This window comes from Taudactylus pleione, unplaced genomic scaffold (assembly GCF_031769625.1).
Source record: "Taudactylus pleione unplaced genomic scaffold, aTauple2 ptg000066l, whole genome shotgun sequence".
Lineage (NCBI taxonomy): Eukaryota > Metazoa > Chordata > Amphibia > Anura > Myobatrachidae > Taudactylus > Taudactylus pleione.
Genome location: NW_028284468.1, coordinates 15095284 through 15120368, shown reverse-complemented (window position 1 = coordinate 15120368; position 25085 = coordinate 15095284). Strand labels below are relative to the sequence as shown.

At 43.5% G+C, this 25085-nt stretch overlaps 1 long non-coding RNA gene and 1 pseudogene across 1 annotated transcript in view; both read right to left on the bottom strand.

Annotated features, from left to right (window-relative positions):
- Positions 1-1013: 1013 nt before the first annotated feature.
- The window catches only part of LOC148534462 (uncharacterized), a 39561-nt gene continuing 15489 nt past the window's right edge, over positions 1014-25085 (bottom strand). The window contains exon 3 of the long non-coding RNA XR_015877646.1: positions 1014-1148. This is a non-coding gene — a long non-coding RNA (uncharacterized LOC148534462). The remainder of the gene's footprint in view (positions 1149-25085) is intronic.
- LOC148534463 (5S ribosomal RNA) lies at positions 8331-8449 on the bottom strand (annotated as a pseudogene).

Here is a 25085-nt window from a genome sequence, read left to right as displayed (position 1 = left end):
GGAACTGAACATTTTTATTTTTCAAAGTAGTGTCCTTCACTTTCAATACAATTTTTGCAGCATTTAAACAAAGATTCAAATACATGTAGCAGACTGTTTTGTGAAGGCACTGTTAGTGTTGAAGCTGTGGCATATTTCACTTCATCATCTGTTGAGAACTTCTTTCCGCACAGTTTTTTTTTCAGGGTTAGGAATGCCCAGAAATCACAGGGCGCTAAGCTATATGGCGGGTGTTCCAGTACTCTCCCATTAATTTCAGTCAGTGCTGCCAATGCAACAGCAGCAACATGTGGTCGGGCATTGTCTTGGAGCAAAAAACACTGTTTCTTCAGCAAATGTTGTCTTTTCTTCCTCATAGCTCCACGCAAATGGGTTTTCAGGATGTTTGCATAGTAGTCACCATTAATTGTCTGTCCATGGGGAACCCAGTGCTGTAGGCATTATATCGTGCGCATCAAATAACAGCAGAAGCGTGACTTTACCCACCAAAGGAATCACACAGAATTTTTTGCCGGAGGCGACTTTGCATGTTTCCATACACTGGACTGTTGTTTGGATTCCAGATTCGTCACACATCACAATCGATGTTAGGACATCAGGTATACTTTCCAACATTCAAATGGTGTTCTTGCACGATTCAGCTTGTCGCATCTGCTATTCTGTGAGATTTCTGGGTACCCACCTGGCACACATGCAATGTATTTTCAGTTCCTTTGTCACAATATGCTGAACTCATTCGAATGAGATACCAAGTGAAGCTGAAAGTTTGTATAAAGTTAACCTTCTGTCATTTTACAACATCGCTGCAGCTTTGGCAATGTTGACATCTGTAACCAAGGTGGACGGTTTCCAAGAACGCGGTTCACGTATTACCCAGCACCAAAATACTGCAGCACGGCTAATTGTTTCTCCACCATATGCTTGCCGTAACATTTCACGAGTTTCATTTCCACTTTTTCCAAGTTTAACACAAAATTCAATCACACATCTCTGACGTAACCTTACAAACACGTCTTCCTCATCCACCATGATGAAACGTACGAGGATCTTCCACTCGCTGTGACCAAACAAAGACAGCAGTCCAACCGCAGGTTCAGACACATCGATGTATGAGCTTCACAATAACAGCATAGCGTTGCCACGTCTACCTATGGGACAGAAAAATAGAGGCAGTCACATTACTTTTCATTCAGCCCAGGGGCCTATCTATAATGGGTGCAGGGTGTGCGTTGCACATGGGCCCCGCATCGCACCGCACACCCTGCACCCACATTATCTAAAACTCACTTGTCCGTGGTCCCGCGTCGGGTGTCAGCGCTGCACAGAACACCGGAAAATGGCAGCCATAGGACTTGACACATAGGCTTTCTTTATTATTCTTTAACCCTTACACTATTGTGATGCCATGGGGTGGTTCTGCTGGGTTGGCCTGGGGGGTCCAGTGCCCTGTATTTGTTCCATAGGAGTGTTAGGGACCTGCCTGATAGAGGTCACCTGGACGCAGTGGGCAGGCCCATAATTATGGCCATTAATTATGCCAAGGACCTCTTATGCAATTTAACAGTATTATTGTTAGGCTCAGCATGGTAGAGTGTGCACTTGCATTTGTCTGTTTCTGCTTGCAGCACTACAAGTCTCAGCAGGTAGCACCTCACATTGTGCTTAGTGTGTGCAATCTAGAGCCCCACCCCCTATCTATCTATAATGGGTGCAGGGTGTGCGGTGCACACGAACCGCACACCCTGCACCCACATTATCTAAAACTCACCTGTCCGTGGTCCCACGTCGGGTGTCAGCGCTGCACAGAACACTGGAAAATGGCTGCCGTGGCCATTTTTCCAGCATTTTGCGCAAGTGCAGTGGACTCTGGGCACTCAAGTGTCCAGAGTCTACTGACTCTGCGGTGGCCGGCCAGCCTCATGAGTTGGCCGCCGGGGAGAAAGGAGGGGGCCCAGCACGGGGAATGCCTGTGTGTGTGTGTATATATGTGTGTATGTATAAACAGTCACTGAACCGGCACTCACCCTTCTCCAGAACCTGGCCCAGGTGCACATCTAAATAGTGATACAGATATCTCCAAACACAGGCGGCACTCCAGGACTTATACAAAAGCACAGAACTCAGCACAGCTTTGCTTAGCAATGTTTCGGTTTAATGGCTAAACCGTCATCAGGCTTAAACAGAATGTCACAAAAACATACCTTATATACCTCCACCATAATCACCAGTGCAGGTGCTTCTTGCTACACGCTGTCAGCACTGCCACCTGCATGGCCCGGCGCACAGCCATGCCTACCGATGACATCAGCGCGGGCCTGCTGGCCCATAGCAACAAAGGTAACTAATGACACAATCTCCAGTATAAGCTGTCAGGACCGTGGGTGCACAGTGACTCCGGATCCCACAGCCAAAAATGCACTGTACAAATGTGCTCAGACGAGTGCAAACTGACCAACACATAAGTATACAAATAAATCACATACAGATACAAATGAACAGTGTGGTGATGCGCTGAGACAGGGTACATGTCAAAAACTGTCAGGCATATATACATACCTCTATGTGTCAAGCTCTGATCAGAGGGGAGAGTGTTTGAGAGCATGAATGTTATATTACAGAGATATCAAATAAATATCAAATGAAGATTACTCCTTCCAAAGAAGGCACATACTCCATAATCTCATAGTAGGGAAGAATGTGTTTTATCCAGAGCAACCCGTGCTCGCAGGATCGGCTTGAGGGGTCAGAGCACCCTGTACCGGTCCTCTCCAGAGTGCCATATCTTCGCGCGCATGCCCGCCTCCAAATAACGTCAGGCTGGGGGAGCCTCACTAGCTGGGCTTCCCCCAGCCCTCTCCCATCACTGAATGGATGACGCACGCATGCGCGCAGCATCCTTTCAGAGTCTCTGGGGTCCGGCACCGCCGCAGCTCCCGATTTGACCACCAGTGGGCAACTTCGGCTCATGGGTGGAACAGCGACACAGTACTTTCCCGTTGAAATCGGGATGTTGGGGAGGGGTATGCCTGCTATGGGTGGCGTCCCTGTGCGACCGCACAGATCGAACACCCCAAGAGCCGGCCCTGCGTGCTCGCATGAATCGAAAACAACGGGCTGAAAAGCAGAATATTATAAAGAGCAATTTAGTGATAAAGGGGCATATGTATCAAAAATGTGAAAAGATCATGTTTCTTTTTCGCCAGACATCGTGTTTCTTTTTGCTTTTTTTATCGTCATATTTATCATGTTTTTTCGCCAAAAATGGAAGTGATAAATCCCCTGAATTGTGATAATTTTCGCATTTTTGTTTTCGAATTAGATAATGGGAAAACAACTGCATAAATTATTTTTTTTATGTTCCGATAAAACAACAACAACTGCACATGCTCTGTTTCACTTTTGGACATGCGCAGTGAACGGTAGGTGGCGTTCTGCGTGAGTGACGAGCAGAATTCTAGTGGTTCATCAAAATAAAGGAATCCCTTGATACTAGATTTCCCCTCCCCTCTAGTCTCTCCTGATTTTCCCTACAAAAACTTCTACTTTTCTTCTATGGGTCATATACTGTGTATGTATGTGTGTGTGTGACAGATTATATATATATATATAAATATATATATATATATATATATGTATCGTGTTTGCCTGTAAATATATCTCACATAGCTCACCATAATAAAATAAACTCCATTCTTTTATAAGACAGGTATGTGTAGTACTTGGTAGATTGTTTGAATCTTATTTGTGGACCCATTTATAGCAAATGGTAATTATAATGATAAATTAGAGAACTATTTATATATAAGAGTTATCAGTTATTTATTTAAATATATATATATATATATATATATATATATATAAATAGATTACAAGTAATACTGATTATTTAAATTTCATAAGTTTCATCTAAATAGCAATAACTAACATAGCTTATTTCAACATCAGTGGTGCTGGAATACAATTATCGCCAGCCAAAGTATGTTGACAAAAAGCACGAAAACTTTCACTTAAAAAAAACCGATAAAATGATGATACATAAGGCTCTTATTGATTTCAATTACAACAAAAATAATGATAACATAAAAAACCGAAAAGCACATTTTGGCAAACAAAAGTTCGGAAAAATATGCGAAAAACATTAATACATTTTCTCGAAACTTATCTTCAGGGAAAAACTCGAAAACCATTTTTATCACTTTTTTTTAACAAAAAAAACTGTTGATACATATCCCCCATTGACTTGTTGAGCCCAGCAGGGGAAACAGTGTTAAGGATAAAAATCCATCTTGCTTCCCAAAGAAGGAGCGCCTTCGCTCTGTCGCCACCCCTTACTTCCGGAAGGAACGCAGTTTATAATCTTGTATTTAAGGGATGCCAAGCCATAGCAGAACTCTTTAAAATGTCAGGTTGTTCTTGATCCTTGCCATCAATGGGTGCCCTGATGGCCGACTAGTGAAGAGCCATCCATTCCTTAAACTGATGCATCGTTTTGTCCACATACACCAAACCACATGGGCACCTTATAATGTAAACAACGAATCTGGATGTACATGTCAAAACGTGTTTAATCTGGTATCTCCTCCCTGAATGTGGGTGTCGCAAATGAGATGCTCACCTCAAGATAACTCCAGGTTGTTCAATTTATGCTCCGGTAACATTATTATTATTATTATTGTTTATTTATATGGCGCCACAAGTGTTCCGCAGCGCCTTACAAAGTACATAAGCAAATAATTTGACAAATGACTTACAGTAAAAAATAGGACAAGGACATGGATAATATACATTGATACATAAGTGACCATAACACCTAGATATGCAACAGAGCATAAGCAACCAAGTGTTAGGTGCCCTGGTGGGGGTAAGAAGTAGATGAAAGTAAAGTAAGGAGAATCACAAAAGGGTAGAGGCCCTGCTCGTAAGAGCTTACATTCTAAAGGGGAGGGGCAGACAAACAGGTGTGACACAGATGGGGTAAACGGAGGAAGGAGCATGTTGCAGCAAGTTAGGATGGGAGCTGGAAGGCTTTGATGAAGTAGTGGGTCTTGAGAGCCCGTTTGAAGGATTGTAAGGAGGAGGAGAGTCTGATATGAAGAGGGAGAGAGTTCCAAAGGTCGGGAGCAGCATGGGCAAAATCTTGGAGGCGGGGGTGGGAGGAAGTAATCAGTTGGCATGAGAGGCGGTGTGCATTGGTTGAGCGAAGGGGGTGGCCAGGAGAGTGGAGGGAGATGAGGTCAGAGATGTAAATGGGAGAGGAATGGGTGAGGGCTTTGTAAGCAAGTGTGAGAACCTTGAATTGGGTTCTAAAAGGGAAGGGGAGCCAGTGGAGGGCTTGTAGGAGAGGGGAGGCAGATGTAGAGCATTTGGAGAGGAAGATGAGTCGAGCAGCAGCATTGAGGACAGACTGGAGAGGAGAGAGATGGGAGTTAGGGAGGCCAGATAGGAGAAGGTTACAGTAGTCCAATCTGGATATGACCAGTGAGTGTATGAGGGTTTTGGTGGCATCCTGTGTGAGAAAGGGTCTTAATATTGGAAATATTTTTGAGATGGAAGCGACAGGACTGTGAGAGGCTCTGGATATGTGGTTTGTAGGAGAGGGAGGAGTCCAGGATAACTCCAAGACAGCGCACTTTGGGGCTAGAAGAGATAGTTGTGCCATCAATTGTTAAAGAAATAGTGGGAAGTGAGGTTATGATGGAGGGTGGAAAAATGATCAGTTCAGTCTTAGACATATTAAGTTTAAGAAATCGCTGGGAAATCCAGGAAGAAATAGCAGAGAGACAGTTGGAGATACGAGTGAGGAGAGAGGGGGAGAGGTCAGAGGAGGAAAGGTAGATCTGAGTATCATCAGAATAGAGATGATAATGGAGGTCAAAAGAGCTGATGAGTTCACCTAGAGAGGACTTATAGAGGGAGAATAGTAGAGGTCCAAGAACGGAACCTTGGGGAACACCTACTGTAAGAGGCTGTGGTGGGGAAGAGGAGTCATGAGAAGAGACAGAGAAGGACCGGTCTGAGAGGTAGGACGACAGCCAGGAGAGAGCAGTGTCACGTAAACCAAGGGAGTGAAGGATTTGCAGCAGGAGAGGGTGGTCAACAGTGTAAAAGGCAGCAGAGAGGTCAAGGAGAATAAGCAGAGAGTAGTGGCCCTTGGATTTGGCAGCAAGGAGGTCATTGCTGACTTTTGTGAGGGCAGTTTCAGTGGAGTGGAGAGAACGGAAGCCAGACTGAAAAGGATCAAGGAGGGAGTGGGAGGAAAGAAAAGTGGCAAGGCATTTGTAAACATCACGCTCAAGGAGCTTGGAGGCAAAAGGGAGGAGAGAGATGGGACGTTAGTTGGAGAAAGTGTTGGGATCAAGGTTAGGTTTTTTTAAGAATGGGGGAGACTATCGCATGTTTGAATGCAGAAGGGACAGTGCCAGATGAGAGGGAGAGATTGAGGAGGTGGGCAATAGGGTCAAAGGAGGAGGTAGAAAGGGGGGAGGACTGGATGAGAGCCATGACTTCCTCTCCAGAAACAGGGGAGAAGGCTGTCAGAGTCAGTGAAATGGATGGAGATGGGTGATCAGGGAAAGAAGGAGGTGTAGAGAAGGGGGACTGGTGGGATGTGATGTCCTGAGGTATGGAATCTATTTTGGATGTAAAGTAGGTAGCAAAGTCAATGGTAGTGAGTGAGGAGGGGAGGCGTGGAGGGGGTGGACAGAGGAGGGAGTTGAAGGTGGTGAAGAGATGCTGGGGATTTGAGGACTGGGAGGAAATGAGGTTCTTGAAATAGGACTGTTTAAATAGGGAAAGGGCAACACTGTAGGATGAGAGCATAAATTTGAAGTGGAGAAAATCTAGGTTTACGAGTCATGAAATGTCCAAAAGTGACACTGCTTATCCCCGAGATGTCGGTTTTGACAACCCAGTCTTTTATGTTCTTGTGACATTTATAGCAGGGCTTGTGGGTGGCAGTGCTGACAGCATGCAGCAAGGAGCCCCTGCACTGCTGATTATGGTGGAGGTATATAAGGTACGTTTTGTGAAATTTTGTTTAAGCCTGATGACGGTTTAGTCATTAAACTGAAACGTTGCTAAGCAATGCTATGCTGAGCTATGTGTATTTGTATAAGTCCTGGAGTGCCGCCTGCGTTTGGGGATTTGTGCATACACTATATTTATATATATATATATATATATATATATATATATATATAAGAAGTCATATGGGCTGGCACTCCACATTCAAGCATTCCATAAATTTGGCCCAGGTGCCATCCAAAAGTGCTCCAAAGAGCAGTGTATTTAAAGACAAATGGTAGGTGGCACTCACGGGACTTTTCAGAAAAGAATCAAACTGACAACTGTGTCAAACCTTGTCCGACGTTTCAGTCAGTAAAGACTTTTATCAAGAACATGAAAGCAATTGTGTAATGACATACCTTTATACCAGAACATCACCGGTGATAGGTGCTGCCTCCGTGTGCTGTCCGCCGGGCGCATAGGGGATGACGTCATCAGCACGTGTCCAGCGCGGCCGCAACGCAACATCACCAATGAGGTGACGTCAGGCATCCAGGCGCACGCCTCAGACATCATGCCCGATTGTCAAAACCCGCGCCCCTGCCATCAGGAGGCTAAATTACACATGTATTACATTATGATAATACCATATTGAGCACAAACGATAGCTCTGCGTAAAAAAGGAGGAGATGAGTGGAACATACCTGAGAAGTGATGTAAGATGTATCAAAGGAACAGTGATAGTGTGAAGGAAAGGAAATCAGTTAGAATGAAAGAGGTAGTCCCACCGTAAAGTGACATAATGATAAAGAGAGAACATGTAAACTCCACAACAAAACAAATGAGCAACATAAAGAAAATAAAACGATAACACATAAATACATTAAGGTAAGGAGAAGAATAATAAGTACAAACACCAATATGGAATGTCCAAAAAATGTTATATGAGAACAAAGCAAAATTTTTGTCTGCTAAAAGGATGTAGGGAGAAACTACAACCATGCATACCTCTACATCCGTACCCAAAAATAAAGAGAGCGGTACAAATGACTATAAGGTGAAGGAATGCACGTAACGGAATGTCAACTTCAACAATTCAAAAAGAAAAAATATTGATATAATCAAGGGGTTATATGGTCAAAAAACTTATATAAAGTTGTAGTGGCTCAAAAGCAGTATTAATCAAAAATCAGCATGCGAATTGTATCAAAGGAGAAAGATGTGAAAAATACACATCTACTTGTAATATAGAATATGATGGACAACTTACGCATGGCATCACTTAAGGCCACCTAACCAGTCTTTCCGAAATAGATGGTAGGAGTATATTACAGAACCTAATCTTCCTAGGTGGTCTCCCTCCCTAGTACTACTTAGGCCCAATACTGCTTGGCTTCCAAGATCAGTCGAGTTTGGGCATAGCCAGTATGGTATGTCTGTAAATAAGAACTCATCCATAAGGATATGCTGGTATAAGCCGGTGCCAACATATGTTGCCAATACCATCAAAATAGCCACTATAATGAGCCCTACAGTAAAAAGAAGCACCATCTAAAAGAAAAAACTGAAAAAAATGAAGAAATATAAAAAAAGGAAAATAAGAAAAAAAGAAAAAATGATAATGTATAGTCAAATCCAAACAAAAAAGTTAATCGATTCCAGAGATGTAGCTTCTAAGAAACGGTCCAATGTTCGTGTACCAGGAAGGTCCTCGTCATAAATAGCATGCAAAAGAAAGAATCTCGTTTAATCCACAAGGGGTAACAGTGTTCAGTTTATGTATCCATTGTGTTTCCAACTGGAGTAAGCGTTTCTCTCGGTCACCTCCTCTTCTAAGGGGGGGTACATGATCGATGATTTTATAAGTTAAAGTAGCCAAGGAATGCCGGTTCTCCTTAAAGTGGTGGGCGACCGGTTGGTCAATCTCTTTCCCTGCTAGAGCTTGTCTAATGGCAGTCCGATGGTGTGCCATCCTTTCTTTGAAAGTACGAGTGGTTTTGCCTATATATACTAGGCTACACGGGCATCTTAACATGTATACGACATATCTGCTCGTGCACGTCAGGATATGTTTAATCGGGATTTGTTTGCCAGAATGTGGATGAATGATGTACCTGCTAGGTTCCATATAGCTGCAAGTGGTGCATCCGGTGCACCTATAGCAACCTGGTTTTATGGATAAAAAGTTAGAATCTGGAGTAAGTGTTGGTGGTGATACGTCATTATGGACCAGCCAATCCTTGAGATTCTTCCCTCTTTCATGGCACATCATTATGTTTGATTTGTATAAAGGTTTAATGCTGGCATCAGAGTTGATAATCGGCCAAAGGGTCTTTGTAGTGTGGTTTATGAATTTGCTGGCTGTGTTGTACTTATTCGTGAAAAACATAGTTTTATTAGTATTTTGGCTTTTGACTCTTGAAGTAAATAATTACTGTTGTGTCATTGCCATGACTTTGCTTTTGATGTTAGCCAAATCTCTGGGGGAATAACCTCTACAAAAGAACTTTTTGGTCATATCATCAATTTCCAGAGCAGCTGTCTCATCATTGGTAGTAATTCTTCTAATCCGTAAAAACTGAGAAAATGGAAGTCCCCTCTTCAAGGCGGTCGGATGATGGCTATTAGCATGTAGCAGAGTATTACAATCAGTGGCTTTATGATAGATCTTGGTTTCAAATTCTATGCCCTTCCATTCTATCAACACATCCAGATAATGTACTGTTTGATGATCACATACATACGTGAATTTTATGAAATCATGCATTTGGTTGACCAATGTCATATGGTGTTCAAATTGTTCCCGTGAGCCTTACCAAAGAATCAGGATATCATCAATATATCTCGTAAAAAACAAAACATGTTGCCGGAAAGAAGAATGATCAAAGAATAAGGCTTTCTCAACTTCAAACATATATATGTTGGCAAATGAAGGTGCTACGTGAGACCCCATTGCACAACCATGGTTTTGCAGAAAGAATTGATTATCGAATAAAAAATAATTCCTAGAGAGAGTTTTCTCTAATAGAGTCATGAAGAATGGTAGATGTGGGCCAGTATACTCATTGTTACAAGACAAAAAATGATATACAGAATCCAACCCTTGTTTATGAGGAATGCTAGTGTAAAGTGACACTACATCAATTGTACACAGTAATAGATTGGAAGGTAAGTTTTGTAACTGATGCAATTTATGAAGCAAGGTATTGGTATCTTTCAAATATGTGTTTTGCTGCATAATGAGTGGTTGGACATAAAAATCCAAATATTTGGAAATAGAGCTGTAAAGTGAACCTCTGGCAGAGATTATAGGCCTGCCAGGTGGTGATGTTAAAGATTTGTGCACCTTGGGAAGTGCATAAATCAAAGGTACCACCAGTTTGTCAGTACTAAGACTAGATTTCGTGGATTCTGTGATCCAATTTCTGGCAAGTGCTTCACTGAGAATATTGTCTAGCTCTGTTTTGTATAAACAAGTGGGATCTTTGTCCAATTTAAAGTACACAGTGGCATCAGCTAATTGTCTGTATATTTCTTTTTTGTAATTGTCCATGTCTTGTATTACCAGGGCTCCTCCCTTATCCGCAGGACGAATAGAGATTGTCGTGTCTTTACTCAATGTTTTCAATGCTTGAAATTCTTCTTTGGTTAAATTGTTCCGAGCTTTAGTATGCTGTTTCTTGGATTCCTCCATAACTTGATGATCCAATAGTCGCGTAAAGCTCTTGATAGAAGCATTATGGGACTGTGGTTCAAATGTAGAATGTTTTTTAATTGGACCTGGTTCATATGTGATAGTGTTCTCCTGAGTATTCGAAAAAAAATCTTTTAATTTAAGGTTACGAGTAAACCGCCATATCTCTTTCTTCCACTCAAAGCTGTTAAAGCTACAAGTAGGTACAAAGCTCAAACCTTTGTTCAAAAGTTTTTTCTCCGTTTCAGTAATAGTTCTTTTAGACAAATTAATTATTGTGTTCTCTTCTTGTTTGATTTTCTTCCTTTCCCCCTGCTTACTGCGTCTCGTATGGGCCCTCTGTCTTTTGATGCCCGGGTGGTAACACCTAAAGGGGGTCTCCGTGTTACGTTGCTGGAGGTGGTCTCTTGATCACTCTGGGAAGAATAGGCCCCACTGGAGGGTTCACTGTCCGGTTGTCCTCTCAAAGTTCCTTGCCTATATCTAAAGAATCTTGGTGTGGGAGTTCTACCCGTGGCCCAAGTGTAGACTCTCTGTTCCTGGTAGTCTAAATTGACTCTATTCAATTTTTCTTTTTTGAACTTGATTAATTCCTTTTTATATTCTAACACTTGTGTGTTAAGCTTCTCCAGCCAATTCTGTGTGTAATCGCTGGTTAGGTCTGTTTTGTGTGTGGTCTCAAAAGTGGCAATTTTTTCACGTATGTTACCTAGTTCCCTGCTTGATTCTTCAATAACTAACAGTATTAGATCTAACGAACATTTATTTAATACTGCAACCCATCGTCTACAGAATTCGACATTGTTGCGGCCAATGGTTGGAACATTTTTGATCCTAAAGCCTCTGGGTATTTTACGTTCCTTGGTAGTCGGTAAGGGTGACACCACGTAAGTAGTAGTCTACTTCTTTTTTCTTTAGTTTAAGTAGCACTTGATATAAATCATCTATAGAGTCTGAACCTGCTGTGTCACGTAGGGAATCCTTAACTGACTGAAACGTCGGACAAGGTTTGACACAGTTGTCAGTTTGATTATTTTCTGAAAAGTCCCGTGAGTGCCGCCTACCATTTGTCTATATATATATATATATATATATATATATATATGTATATATATATATATATATGTATATATATATATGAATCGTGAAAGAAAGAAGGAATTATTTAAATTACACACAAAAGTGAGAAACTGATGATAAATCCACTACTTAGCTGGTGGAATGTTCTTCGGTCATATGACCACAATGAGAAAGATATTAAATAAAAAAGAAAGAGAAAAGCAACATAGTGTGTACCTTTTAACACTGTAGGTTTCTTCCGATTAAGCAATTAAACTTTTATAGGGATCATGAAGGTCCCAAAAAAATTAGGACCATATTCCAGGGTCATAATAGGTTTAAAAGCAAAATATAATAGTACAGTGAAAAACAATGGTAAAAAAACACGTACAAGAAATGTAAACAATAAAGGCTTATCTGTCCATTTAGAAGGAGTAAACCCAATGCCTGCCCTGGATTCTCAAGATGGCCACCACTTGTCTTATCCATCCATAAAAGACAGCCGTTGTACATTATATCCACCCAGAATTGCGCTACTGCTAATATATATGGGGCTTTAGTAACTGTCACTGCTGCTAAACTTCCCCGTATTAAAAACCGCTTAGTCTTTTCCACGGTCCGACACATCCGGCTTGAGCGGAAGTGACTTCATCCACCAAGATGGTGGTGCGTTCCACCTGTGATTCACCGCCGGATGTGACGATGGTGCGCTCCAGATGCATTCCACTACTTTTATTTTCTGTTTCTAAGATTTCTCAATGCTCCCTGTTGAATTAAAATTTTAAATAGGTGTCCACCATCATCTATAGATGGTTCTGCATAGATTGCCTTTATTATAAACTGTATTATTAGGTCCAATTAGCTTATTGATGTCACACTGGCTTTACATGTGTGGCCTCCATCTTTAATTGATGATTGTATAAAAACAGCATCTTGTTACATTGACTCTATCTCTTGATGAAGTCTTAAAGGTTAAAGACGAAATGCATTGGGATTTCTGTATCTTTACTCCTCCTAAATGGACAGATACGGCTTTATTGTTTATATTTCTTGTACATGTATTTTTTTTCCAATGCTTTTCACTGTAGAATTATTACATTTTGCTTTTAAACCTATTATGACCCTAGAATATAGTTCTAATTTTTTTGATCCCTATAAAGGTTTAACTGCTTACTCGGTTGTATGAAGAAACCTACAGTTTTAAATGGTACATACTATGTTGCTTTTCTATTTCATATTTTTCTCATGGTGGTCATATGACCGAAGAACATTCCACCAGATAAGTAGTGGATTTATCATCAGTTTCCCTCTTTTGTGTGTAATTTAAATTCATGACACTTTCTTTCATTCACTATTCACAGCTATTTTGTTTTGAGTGAAAAACTCATAATCACTATGTTGAAGCTGCCAATCAATTATCATTTTTGAGGAGTGTCAAATATTTTTTTTATGTCTATTGCAATATTTTGTTCTTATCACTATTTATATATTATTGAGTGTTGCACTATAATCAGTGTGCCCCTACATCTACTATATTTATATATATATACACTCACGTTTAGTAGATTTATTGTGAAGGTTACATATGAAAAATACTGCATTCAATAGTCAGCAGCTGAAGCCCAAGCCCGACGACCGTTTCAACTAAATTCTAATTTGTTTTCCTCAGGGGCTCAATTAGGATTTGGTTGAAATGGACGTTTCAACAAAAAAAAAGTAAGTGCATATATTTATTTTATATGAACCAGGCACCGCATCTTTAAATAACTTTTTTCAGGAGCCCATTTTTTAAGGTTTGTTCATCAGTTATATCCCTGGAAACTAAATTCCAGAGTTTGTTGTCGCATGTGCTTCCGGACCATAGGACCAACACCTGGACATCAGATAAGTGTGTTATATTTATTATTTGGTACACACAATTTGTATTGTTTGGGCATTAGTTCTTTTAATTAATCTACTACACTATTAGGCACAGGTCTTTATTGTTTTTCAGCACCTTATTTCCCATTTTGCCATACAGATTATTTGAAGATTGCAGCCACCTGTCATCACCAGGAGTGTTATTCACAAAACGTACTAATAATTTATTATATGACTTTGTTTGCACGAGGAACTTGAAAGCTGTGCGCTGGTATTCACTTTAGTTTTTTATATATATATGTGTGTGTGTATATTATACACAGTCGTGCCCTTATATTAAGGCTAAACTGAAAGAAAAAAACGCATTCTCCCATAGAGGATTCCGTAGAGGAGGGCATGGTGTTTAAGGTGTTAAGCTACAACTGCTATGTGTGCCCCCTGCTCCGTGCCAGCACTGCCCCCTTTGCTATGTGTAATGTAACTATACAGTAACGCCATCCTCCTCATTTTACACACGGCACTGCATATAGAAGCAGCAGCAGGTCACCCGCGCTACTGGTGGTGGCGTCTCAGTCACTGGTACCCACCTATAGCTGGTGGTGGTGGTGTCCAGAGATTTTCTCCTCCAGCAGTGTGGCAACAGAGGACGGGGCAGGGGGCACTGAGCTGGTTCTCACTGTCAGTGTCTCGGGTGCATTGGGTACTATAGTTGCGCGAAGGATGTGTTACTCAGTTGAAGCCATTACTAAGTAGCATGCAAGGAACTACAACTCCCAGAGAACCTAGCGTGCAGCGCTCTCAACTGTCCTGAATTTGTGCAACTTTATTTATTTATTGATTGATTGATTGATTGTGTCGGTGTCGTGCTCAGGCACTCGGCAACTGGAGAAGGATGGAGAAACGCATGTATATATTATATTATATTCTCTGTGTGTATTGTGCGACTGTACATTGCTGGGGTGTTGCTGGGTGTGTAGAGGCTGCTGCTGATATACGGCCCGCACGGCCTCATTGTGAGACATTAATGTACATGCCTAGCAATCCCATTCTACCCAAATTCACCGCCTGGCATAGTGTGTGCTTGCCTAGCAATCTCATCCTACCCACATTCACCGCTCGGCATAGTGTGTGCGTGCCTAGCAATCCCATCCAACCCACATTCACCGCCCGGCATAGTGTGTGCATGCTTAGCAATCCCACCCTACCCACATTCACCGCCCGGCATAGTGTGTGCATGCTTAGCAATCCCATTCTACCCACATGCACCACCCGGCATAGTGTGTGCACACCTAGCAATCCCATGTTACCCACATTCACCGCCCGGCTTAGTGTGTGCATGCCTAGCAATCCCATCCTACCCACATTCACCGCCCGGCATAGTGTGTGCATGCCTAGCAATCCCATCCTACCCACATTCACCGCCCGGCATAGTGTGTGCATGCCTAGCAATCCCATCCTAGCCACATTCACCACCCAGCATAGTGTGTGCACACCTAGCAATCCCATCCTACCCACATTCACTGCCCGACATAGAATGTGCACACCTAACAATCTCATCCTACCCACATTCACCGCCCGGCATAGTGTGTGCGTGCCTAGCAATCCCATCATATCCACATTCACCGCCCAGCATAGTGTGTGCATGCTTAGCAATCCCATCCTACCCACATTCACTGCCCAGCATAGTGTGTGCACGCCTAACAATCTCATCCTACCCACATTCACCACCCGTCATAGTGTGTGCATGCCTAGCAATCCCATCCTACCCACATTCACCGCCCGGCATAGTGTGTGCACGCCTAACAATCCCATCCTAGCCACATTCACGACCCGGCATAGTGTGTGCATGCTGTGTATCACATATACATCATGACTGCTCAGGAATTATACTGGGGGTACATGAGTGAGCTAGGAGGTCTATACTGGCGTATATTATGTATTTTAACTGAGGCACATATGATTGATATGACATGGGATTATACTGGTGTACATGAGTGAGCTAGGTGGTTTATACCAGAGTAAATTAGGATTATAATAGAGGCACACATGATTGATATGGTTAATAAATGTAAAAAAATCAATGACATTCCATATATAAAAACCTTACAGTTTCACATGTCCCATTAAGGCTTCATGAGACATGATCTGAAATTTCACAACACCTAATGAATTTCTGCCACTCAAACTGAAAAAAACAATGAGATTCCGATCATTAAGGCTGATGTCTTAATGGACGTGTTCCTTGTGCAATACAGATATGGTATGCCATCACACCCTGTGGTTAACTGCAGATTGCTGTCACTCACAAAATGGTGGAGCTGCTAATTCACAGAATTATGTGCTCATTGGAATACACACATGAAGTCTGCAGAGGGAGCTTTACAAAAATGCAGAGCGACCGGTGGGTCACTATTACCACTAGAAATAGCTGCTCTAACGGATGACTTATGGGCAGTCATTCATTCTTTAAACGACCGCTCAGTCTTCCCTATATATGACAACTCACAAGGGTGGATAATTTGATAAACAATTACAAGTAAGTCTATGATTAATACTATATATTTGCCCAAATGGGGATGATGAGTCGCCAGGGATCATAAAGCTACAGGTGGTACATGAGCAGTTAATACATCCCTTTTTACCATTCAGGAAATTGCTCTTAACTTCTTTTTTTGGAAAAAGTCTGTTTTAACTAAATAATCTTTCAAATTACGGCCACATTTATAACTGGCCATCAATTTGACCTCCTGGAGTTTCAGATCATTATCTGTTTGTACCATTGACCATAATTGCTTAGAAATATAATTGATAGAGGTACTGGCTGGGCCATATTGTGTAACCCAGGGAAAAGTAGCTGTTAGAGTAGCTAACTTGTTGTTATTGTAGGGTATCCCTATCTTTGTTAAGGCCTTTAGTCTCATATTATCCTCTGAGTCTCTGAGCCATAAGTGGGGCAGATGTAATCCTTTTTATTTGCAGAAGCTGCAAATACAGGAGGCTTCTCTTCAAAGGCTTATAATGGAAACTTTGCCTGTGTAATATATTGTAATATATTGTTATGATTGGTGGGTTTGGTATATAGAGATGTAGTAATATAAACATTAGTGATCTTAATCTGTACATCAAGGAAATTAACCTGTGTATTACTTATAGTGTAGGTCAGTTTTACTGGATGGTTCCTAGCGTTATGTGTTTCTATCAGCTCAAAGGCTCTCCTACTACCTCACAAAAAATAAGCAAATTGTTATATAACGCATATAATAGACAATGTTATTAGCAATGGAAACATCAGCAAAAAATATATCATCCTCCACCTCAAACATGAATATATTTGCGTATGATGGGGCCACACTGGACCCCATCACACATCCAGCACATTGTAGATAGAATCTCCCGTCGAACAAGAAAAAATTCTCAGTATGAGTCATAAACAACAATTCCATGACTAGGTCTACTACAGGTCCTACATACTAGGGATGTCCAGTTATGTATCGTCTAATTACATTTAAGCCCATTTCATGAGGTATCACGGTATATAGGCTAGAGACATCAACACTGCATAGCCAAATATCCTCTTCAAATACTGGAAGTTTCTGGTGCTGCATTAACAATTTTGTAGTATCTAAAAGATAACGTTGATGGACTTGAATACATGGTTGTTATAGGCTGCCAAGATAAACAGCCACTGTTGAAATTATGATTTTGTGGCAGCCATTATTGGGGAACCTGGTGGGTTATTTAATGATTTATACACTTTTGGAGTGGTGTATAGAACTGGGACTACCGGATATGCTGGTATAAATACTTCCATCAAATGAGAGGGAGTATGCTCATCACGTACCGCCTGTTGTAATATATCTGTAAGTACATTTTTAAAAATATTAGTAGGGTATTTTTCAAGGAAACTGTATGTTGATTCATCATTCGATTGGCGCTCAATTTTTGTCCTGTTTAACCAGGGTGCCTCCTTTATCTGCTGGACTATATATCAGATCTTTATTGGCTGATCGATTCTTCAATGCCAACAATTCTTTCTTTCTAAAATTATTTCTAATGGGTGGAGCTATACTGATGTCATTGTCCACTTCCTGATCCAATAACTGCTTGAAAGTTTTTATTGTGGCATTTGTAGACTGCTGTTCAAATCTTGATCTAGGTTGGAGTTTAGCCAACACTGTGGTAAAGGGTAACATTGGAAGTTGAAGGTAAAGGTGGACATTTCGCAAAATGTTCTTTTAATTTAAGCTGTCTATGTAATTGGTGCTTGTCAATTTCCCACTGAAATGAATCAAAGGAATTGGTGTGCATAAATGATGAACCCTTAGATAATATCCGTGTTTCGATGGATGAAAGTTCGTAAGAGGACAGTTTAATGACTAGGTTTACCGTCACCTCGGAGGTCTTCAGACATGAGCTCTGCCTCTGCCCCTAGTGTCCACGCCTGATGAACCTCTCCTACCCATTTTGCCCTTCGGCTCAGAACTGGCAGAAACCAGTGGGACCCAAGTACACCCATCTATTGCTCGGAGTAGTCTGGGCAGAAGTGGTCTTCATGGAAGAATTGTGGCCAAAAGCCATACCTTCCACGTGGAAACAAGGCCAAGTGACTCAACTATGCATGAAAACATAGAAACTAGGGTGCAAAAAAATGGCAGCAGGTACTCTGGACTGATGAGTCAAAATTTTAAATATTTGGCTGTAACAGAAGGCAGTTTGTTTCCCAAAGGGCTGGAGAGCGGTATAAAATTAATGAGTGTCTGCAGGCAACAGTGAAGCATGGTGGAGGTTCCTTGCAAGTTTGGGGCTATATTTCAGCAAATGGAGTTGGGGATTTCGTCAGGATTAATTGTGTCTTCAGTGCTGAGAAATACAGGCATGTACTTATCCATCAAGGGGCGTCTGATTGGCTCCAAATGTATTCAGCAGCAGGACAATGAGCACAAACATACAGTCAAGGTCATTAAGAACTATGGCCCTCATTCAGAGCCGTACGCTCTGAGCAGAGCGCACGCTCTGAATGAGGGCCGCCCTCCATGAAAATGGAGCGTCCTCCTGGACGCTCGTATAGCTGTGGGTCACCACCCACAGCCTATACGAGCGTGCATTTTGATGGCCGCGATGGTCTTGACCATCTCGACCATCGAAACTGCGAGCCGGAGCCTGCGGTTGAGGTTTTCAACCGCAAGCTCTGGAGTGATTTTGGCTCTATCAGAGCCAAAATCACTCCCACTGACATCACTAGTGATGTCAGTGGGCCGGCTTCTGACGGGAGGAGTTCCCGTAGGAACGCCCCCGTCAGGGAGGCACGCCCCCGGCACGCCCACCAAAGGGGGCGTGCTGTCAATCAACATCGACAGCACGCCCCCTTTGATCAGACACAACGAGCGAAGGACTTTCCTTCGCTCGTCGCCTCTGGCGCATGCGCACGACGGAGCACCCTCCGTCGTGCGCATGCTCAGTGAAGAACATCGACCCACTTGCGAGCGGACAGCCGCTCGCAAGTGGGTCTGAATCAGGCCCTATATTCAGCGTAAAGAGGAACAAGGAGTCCTGGTGACGATATGGCCCCCACAGAGCCCTAATCTAAACATTATTGAGTCTGTCTGGGATTACATGAAGAGACAGAAGGATTTGAGCAAGCCTACTTCCACAGAAGATCTGTGGTTAGTTCTACAAGATGTTTGGAACAAACTCCCTGCCGAGTTCCTTCAAAAACTGTGTGCAAGTGTACCTAGAAGAATTGAAGGTTTGATGCTGTTTTGAAGGCAAAGGGTGATCACACCAAATATTGATTTGATTTAGATTTCTCTTCTGTTCATTCACTTTGCATTTTGTATATTGATAAAAATAAACTATTAATACTTCTATTTTTTAAAGCATTCTTACTTTGCAGCATTTTTTTCACCCCTGCCTAAAACCTTTCCACAGAACTGGGGTAATGAGAAAATGGATGCATTCAAACTTGTAGCAACCACAGTTTTGGGGAACAGAGCAGATAACTCTAAAGAATGTGTGAGTAATCTACTGCGTTCTTACCAGAAATTAATCAATGTGTTAAAAATACACACATTCTCATATGGACATTTTCCGGGAAAACTGTGGTGCAGTAAGTTCTGAACGTGTAATGCAGAAAAGATAGACATTAAGGTACATGGAACTGTATAATGGTAACAGACTATTGCTGGACAGCCAGAAAAGAAGCCCCAGATATGGGATACAAGCAGCAAGCGAAGAAGCATAGACTATGAGTCAGGTGGGACAATGTGGCATTTTTTGAAAAATGTAAGCCAAATAGTACTTGCATAAAAACTAAGAAATATTGGTACAATATATTTTTCTTCACAATTCAATTTAATTTTAATAAAAATGTTATTATAAAAAATGCTTGGATACTCAATTTGTCCTGTTTTAGATTCACATACCTTAATGTTCACTATATAAGAAATATATGTGTATTTTTATTACTTAAGCAAAAATTTTTTCAACATCAAAAATGTTTATTACATATTTTTTTCAGTAAACAAGGTGCGGGAGGCAGAGGCGTATCTAACCATTGGCCAGGATGGCACTCGCCAGGGGCGCCGTCCAAGAAGGGGCGCCACCCGGTGGTGCCACACATGGCCAGGGGCTAGAAATCAGGGCCTCCGGTCATGACTTTGGTGTGTGGTCTGGGCCCAAGCAGCCACTAATGCTTACCGGTGGCTAGAGACTTATTTAGTGATGGTGGAGATGCTGGTAGCAGTACAGAGCCCCAGACCACAAACACTGGCTGTGTGTGACAGACCACCTGATTAAGGAGTCAGACAGCCCAGCCCCTCCAGGCCGGCCACCAAATGGCCACAGCAGCGGCTTCAACACAGCCGGCAGCCGCCCTCTGCTGTGTATCGCGATACCTTCTGGATTCCTGGCTCCCTGCACTGCAGCCTCTACCGCTGCCACGCGATGTCTGGCAGTGGGCTGGACTGTCACTGACAGTCAGAGGAGCCAGCGAGCAGCACTCCTATAAGAAGAGAGACAGCAAGGAGCACCTTACCAGCATTATCAGTAAGTTACTTAAAGTAACTACTGCTCGGGGGCATCTGGTCCTATTAAACACAAAATGTGGGATCAATGTGGAGGGGGAACACAGAATATAGTGTGGGAAGGGAAACAAGGGAGCACACACAGTGGGATAGGGGAAGAGGAGCACAGAGTGGGGGCTTAATGGAGAAATGGAGTGCAGTATGTGGGATATGGAGGGGAGAAGGGGGCACAGTATGTGGGATATGGAGGGGGGGAAGGGGAGCACAGTGTGGGATATGGAGGGGGAAGAGGAGCACAGAGTGGGGGCTGGATGGAGAAAGGGAGCATAGTGTGAGATGAGGAGGAGGGGAAAGGGGAGCGCAGTATGTGGGATATGGAGGGGAGAATGGGAGCACAGTGTAGGAATGGGAGAAGGGGAGCACAGTGTGGGGTCTGGATGGAGAAGGGGAGCATAGTGTGTGATGTGGTGTGGGAAGGAGAGCACAGACTGGCATGTGGAGGGAAGCACAGTGAAGGAATGGGGGAAGGGGAGCGCAGTGTGGGATGAGAATGGAGGAAGAAAGGCACAGTATGGGATGTGGAGGGGAGAAGGAGAGCACAGTATGGGATGTGGAGGGGAGAAGGAGAGCACAGTATGGGATGTGGATGGGAGAAGGAGAGTACAGTATGGGATGTGGAGGGGAGAAGGAGAGCACAGTATGGGATGTGGAGGGGAGAAGGAGAGCACAGTGGGGGATGTGGAGGGCAGAAGGAGAGCACAGTATGGTATGTGGAGGGGAGAAGGAGAGCACAGTATGGGATGTGGAGGGGAGAAGGAGAGCACAGTATGGGGTGTGGAGGGGAGAAGGAGAGCACAGTATTGAATGTGGAGGGGAGAAGGAAAGCACAGTATGGAATGTGGAGGGGAGAAGGAGAGCACAGTGGGGGATGTGGAGGGGAGAAGGAGAGCACAGTATGGGATCTGGAGGGGAGAAGGAGAGCACAGTATGGGATGTGGAGGGGAGAAGGAGAGCACAGTATGGGATGTGGAGGGGAGAAGGAGAGCACAGTATGGGGTGTGGAGGGGAGAAGGAGAGCACAGTATTGAATGTGGAGGGGAGAAGGAAAGCACAGTATGGAATGTGGAGGGGAGAAGGAGAGCACAGTGGGGGATGTGGAGGGGAGAAGGAGAGCACAGTATGGGATGTGGAGGGGAGAAGGAGAGCACAGTATGGGATGTGGAGGGGAGAAGGAGAGCACAGTATGGGATGTGGAGGGGAGAAGGAGAGCACAGTATGGGATGTGGAGGGGAGAAGGAGAGCACAGTATGGGATGTGGAGGGGAGAAGGAGAGCACAGTATGGGATGTGGAGGGGAGAAGGAGAGCACAGTATGGGGATGTGGAGGGGAGAAGGAGAGCACAGTATGGGATGTGGAGGGGAGAAGGAGAGCACAGTATGGGATGTAGAGGGGAGAAGGAGAGCACAGTATGGGATGTGGAGGGGAGAAGGAGAGCACAGTATGGGATGTGGAGGGGAGAAGGAGAGCACAGTATGGGATGTGGAGGGGAGAAGGAGAGCACAGTATGGGATGTGGAGGGGAGAAGGAGAGCACAGTATGGGATGTGGAGGGGAGAAGGAGAGCACAGTATGGGGATGTGGAGGGGAGAAGGAGAGCACAGTATGGGATGTGGAGGGGAGAAGGAGAGCACAGTATGGGATGTAGAGGGGAGAAGGAGAGCACAGTATGGGATGTGGAGGGGAGAAGGAGAGCACAGTATGGGATGTGGAGGGGAGAAGGAGAGCACAGTATTGAATGTGGAGGGGAGAAGGAAAGCACAGTATGGAATGTGGAGGGGAGAAGGAGAGCACAGTGGGGGATGTGGAGGGGAGAAGGAGAGCACAGTATGGGATCTGGAGGGGAGAAGGAGAGCACAGTATGGGATGTGGAGGGGAGAAGGAGAGCACAGTATGGGATGTGGAGGGGAGAAGGAGAGCACAGTATGGGGTGTGGAGGGGAGAAGGAGAGCACAGTATTGAATGTGGAGGGGAGAAGGAAAGCACAGTATGGAATGTGGAGGGGAGAAGGAGAGCACAGTGGGGGATGTGGAGGGGAGAAGGAGAGCACAGTATGGGATGTGGAGGGGAGAAGGAGAGCACAGTATGGGATGTGGAGGGGAGAAGGAGAGCACAGTATGGGATCTGGAGGGGAGAAGGAGAGCACAGTATGGGATGTGGAGGGGAGAAGGAGAGCACAGTATGGGATGTGGAGGGGAGAAGGAGAGCACAGTATGGGATGTGGAGGGGAGAAGGAGAGCACAGTATGGGGATGTGGAGGGGAGAAGGAGAGCACAGTATGGGATGTGGAGGGGAGAAGGAGAGCACAGTATGGGATGTAGAGGGGAGAAGGAGAGCACAGTATGGGATGTGGAGGGGAGAAGGAGAGCACAGTATGGGATGTGGAGGGGAGAAGGAGAGCACAGTATGGGATGTGGAGGGGAGAAGGAGAGCACAGTATGGGATGTGGAGGGGAGAAGGAGAGCACAATATGGGATCGAGAGCCCTCAGTGTGTATTACTCAAAAGTTGCGCACATCGAACAGCAGTGATCCCGACAAAAGCTGCTACAGTCTCAGACGCCGTCCACCAGGATCACAACTTTGAGTGACACACACTAACAGTGAGACAGACTGGGCAGCCAAGTGTGCTGCTTGTGACAACTGGGGGGTGACTTGCAGACAGCAGCACCCGGGGTCAGGGCAGCTACTGACATCGGTCAGTGTGCCCACCCCTAGGCACAAACTAGTGACTGAAGGTGGATACTTTTATTAACTGAATCTCTATTTTAATATTTTTTTTATTTTTTAACTGAACAGCGTACAATTATTCCGAAAATATGGGGGGTTGCCAGTCTCTTACTTTGCCAGGGGCGTTCGGACCCCTAGATACACCCCTGGCGGGAAGAGTACATTTAGAAAGAGGGAGGGAATCATAAATCACAGTCGGCAATTTCAGCATCAGAAGAGGCACGTACCATATTTGCAATTGGAGTTACAATACAAAAAAATACAAAAAACTTCATTAAAATGCATAATTTGGACAGTAGTAATACCCAAAACAGGGTTCAAGGTACTCCAAGGAGAATCATAGCACCTTCCCCATCAGTAACGTAGTCATGCCATTTTACCAGCGGGGAGAGGGCCGATAAACATTTTTAAAAAACAAATTAATCAAGGAAACAAATAAGATACATTTTTGTATATCAGTGTTGTATAAAGTCGTGGCTGTATGTTCTCAATACTTAATTGATGTTTGCATGCTCACTAGCAGATAAAATTAGTCCCATTTGCTTTCTAAAGGGGAAGAAAACAGATGTTTGTAACTAGTTTCATTTTATGTTTATTTTGCTTTTGTTATTAAATGTATTTGTATTTTTGCAAATGCATTTATTAATAACTGGCTGAAGTACCCGGCGTTGCCCGGGTTTAATCTTCAAGTTATTACGTTTTATTATGTGATTTCATCCAAATCCATTCAGTGGAAGGCCCAGAACAGGCTCCCTGGGTCAACGTTCTGCCCAGCATCCTCGGGTCAAAGGGAGGTCAGACCAGGACCTCTACCCCTTATTTATGTCTTCTGGGATCCAATGTTACCAATTCTGTAAAGTTTTCATGTAAATCCATCCAGTGAAAGGCACAGAACAGGCTTCCTGGGTCAAAATTCTGCCCAGCGTACACCAATGGGAGGTCCGACCTCGACCTCAACCCCCTAGTATGTCTTCTAGGATCCAATGTCACCACTCTGTGAAGTTTTCGGCCAAATTATGTGATGTCGTTCAAATCCATCCAGTGGAAGGCCCAGAACAGGCTCTCTCGGTCAAAGTTCAGCTCGGAACAATACACCGTGAGGTCCGATCGGGACCCCAACCACTCCATTAGGCACTCCAGACTAATTGCCACCCCTCTGGGAAATTTCATCCAAATCAATTGAGTGGAATACCCAGAAGAGGCTCTTCGGGTCAAAGTTCTGCCCAGTGTACACCAACGGGAGGTCCGACCGGGATCTAAAACCCCTAGTCTTCTGGGATCCAATGTTACCACTCTGTGAAGTTTCTGGCCAAATCCATCAAGTAGAGGGCTCAGAACAGGCTCCCCAGGTCAAAGTTCTGCACATCGTACACAAACAGGAGGCTGAAAAAGACACTAACCCCCACCTAAAACCTGCCCAGGATCCAACTGGACCACGTCGTGTGTCCGAATGAAACAAACAAACAAACAGGCCAATGAATTTTATATTTAACTATCCTGGTACTATTTTACTGTAGTATATAATGTGTACAAATTACGTAATATGAATTTACTACTAACACTGTCAACACAGTTATTTCCGGGTGTAAAGCTGGTGCATAAGCTACAGTTCTTGCACTATAATGTAAAATGTATATAACTTTACATGAGCCCCGTATTTG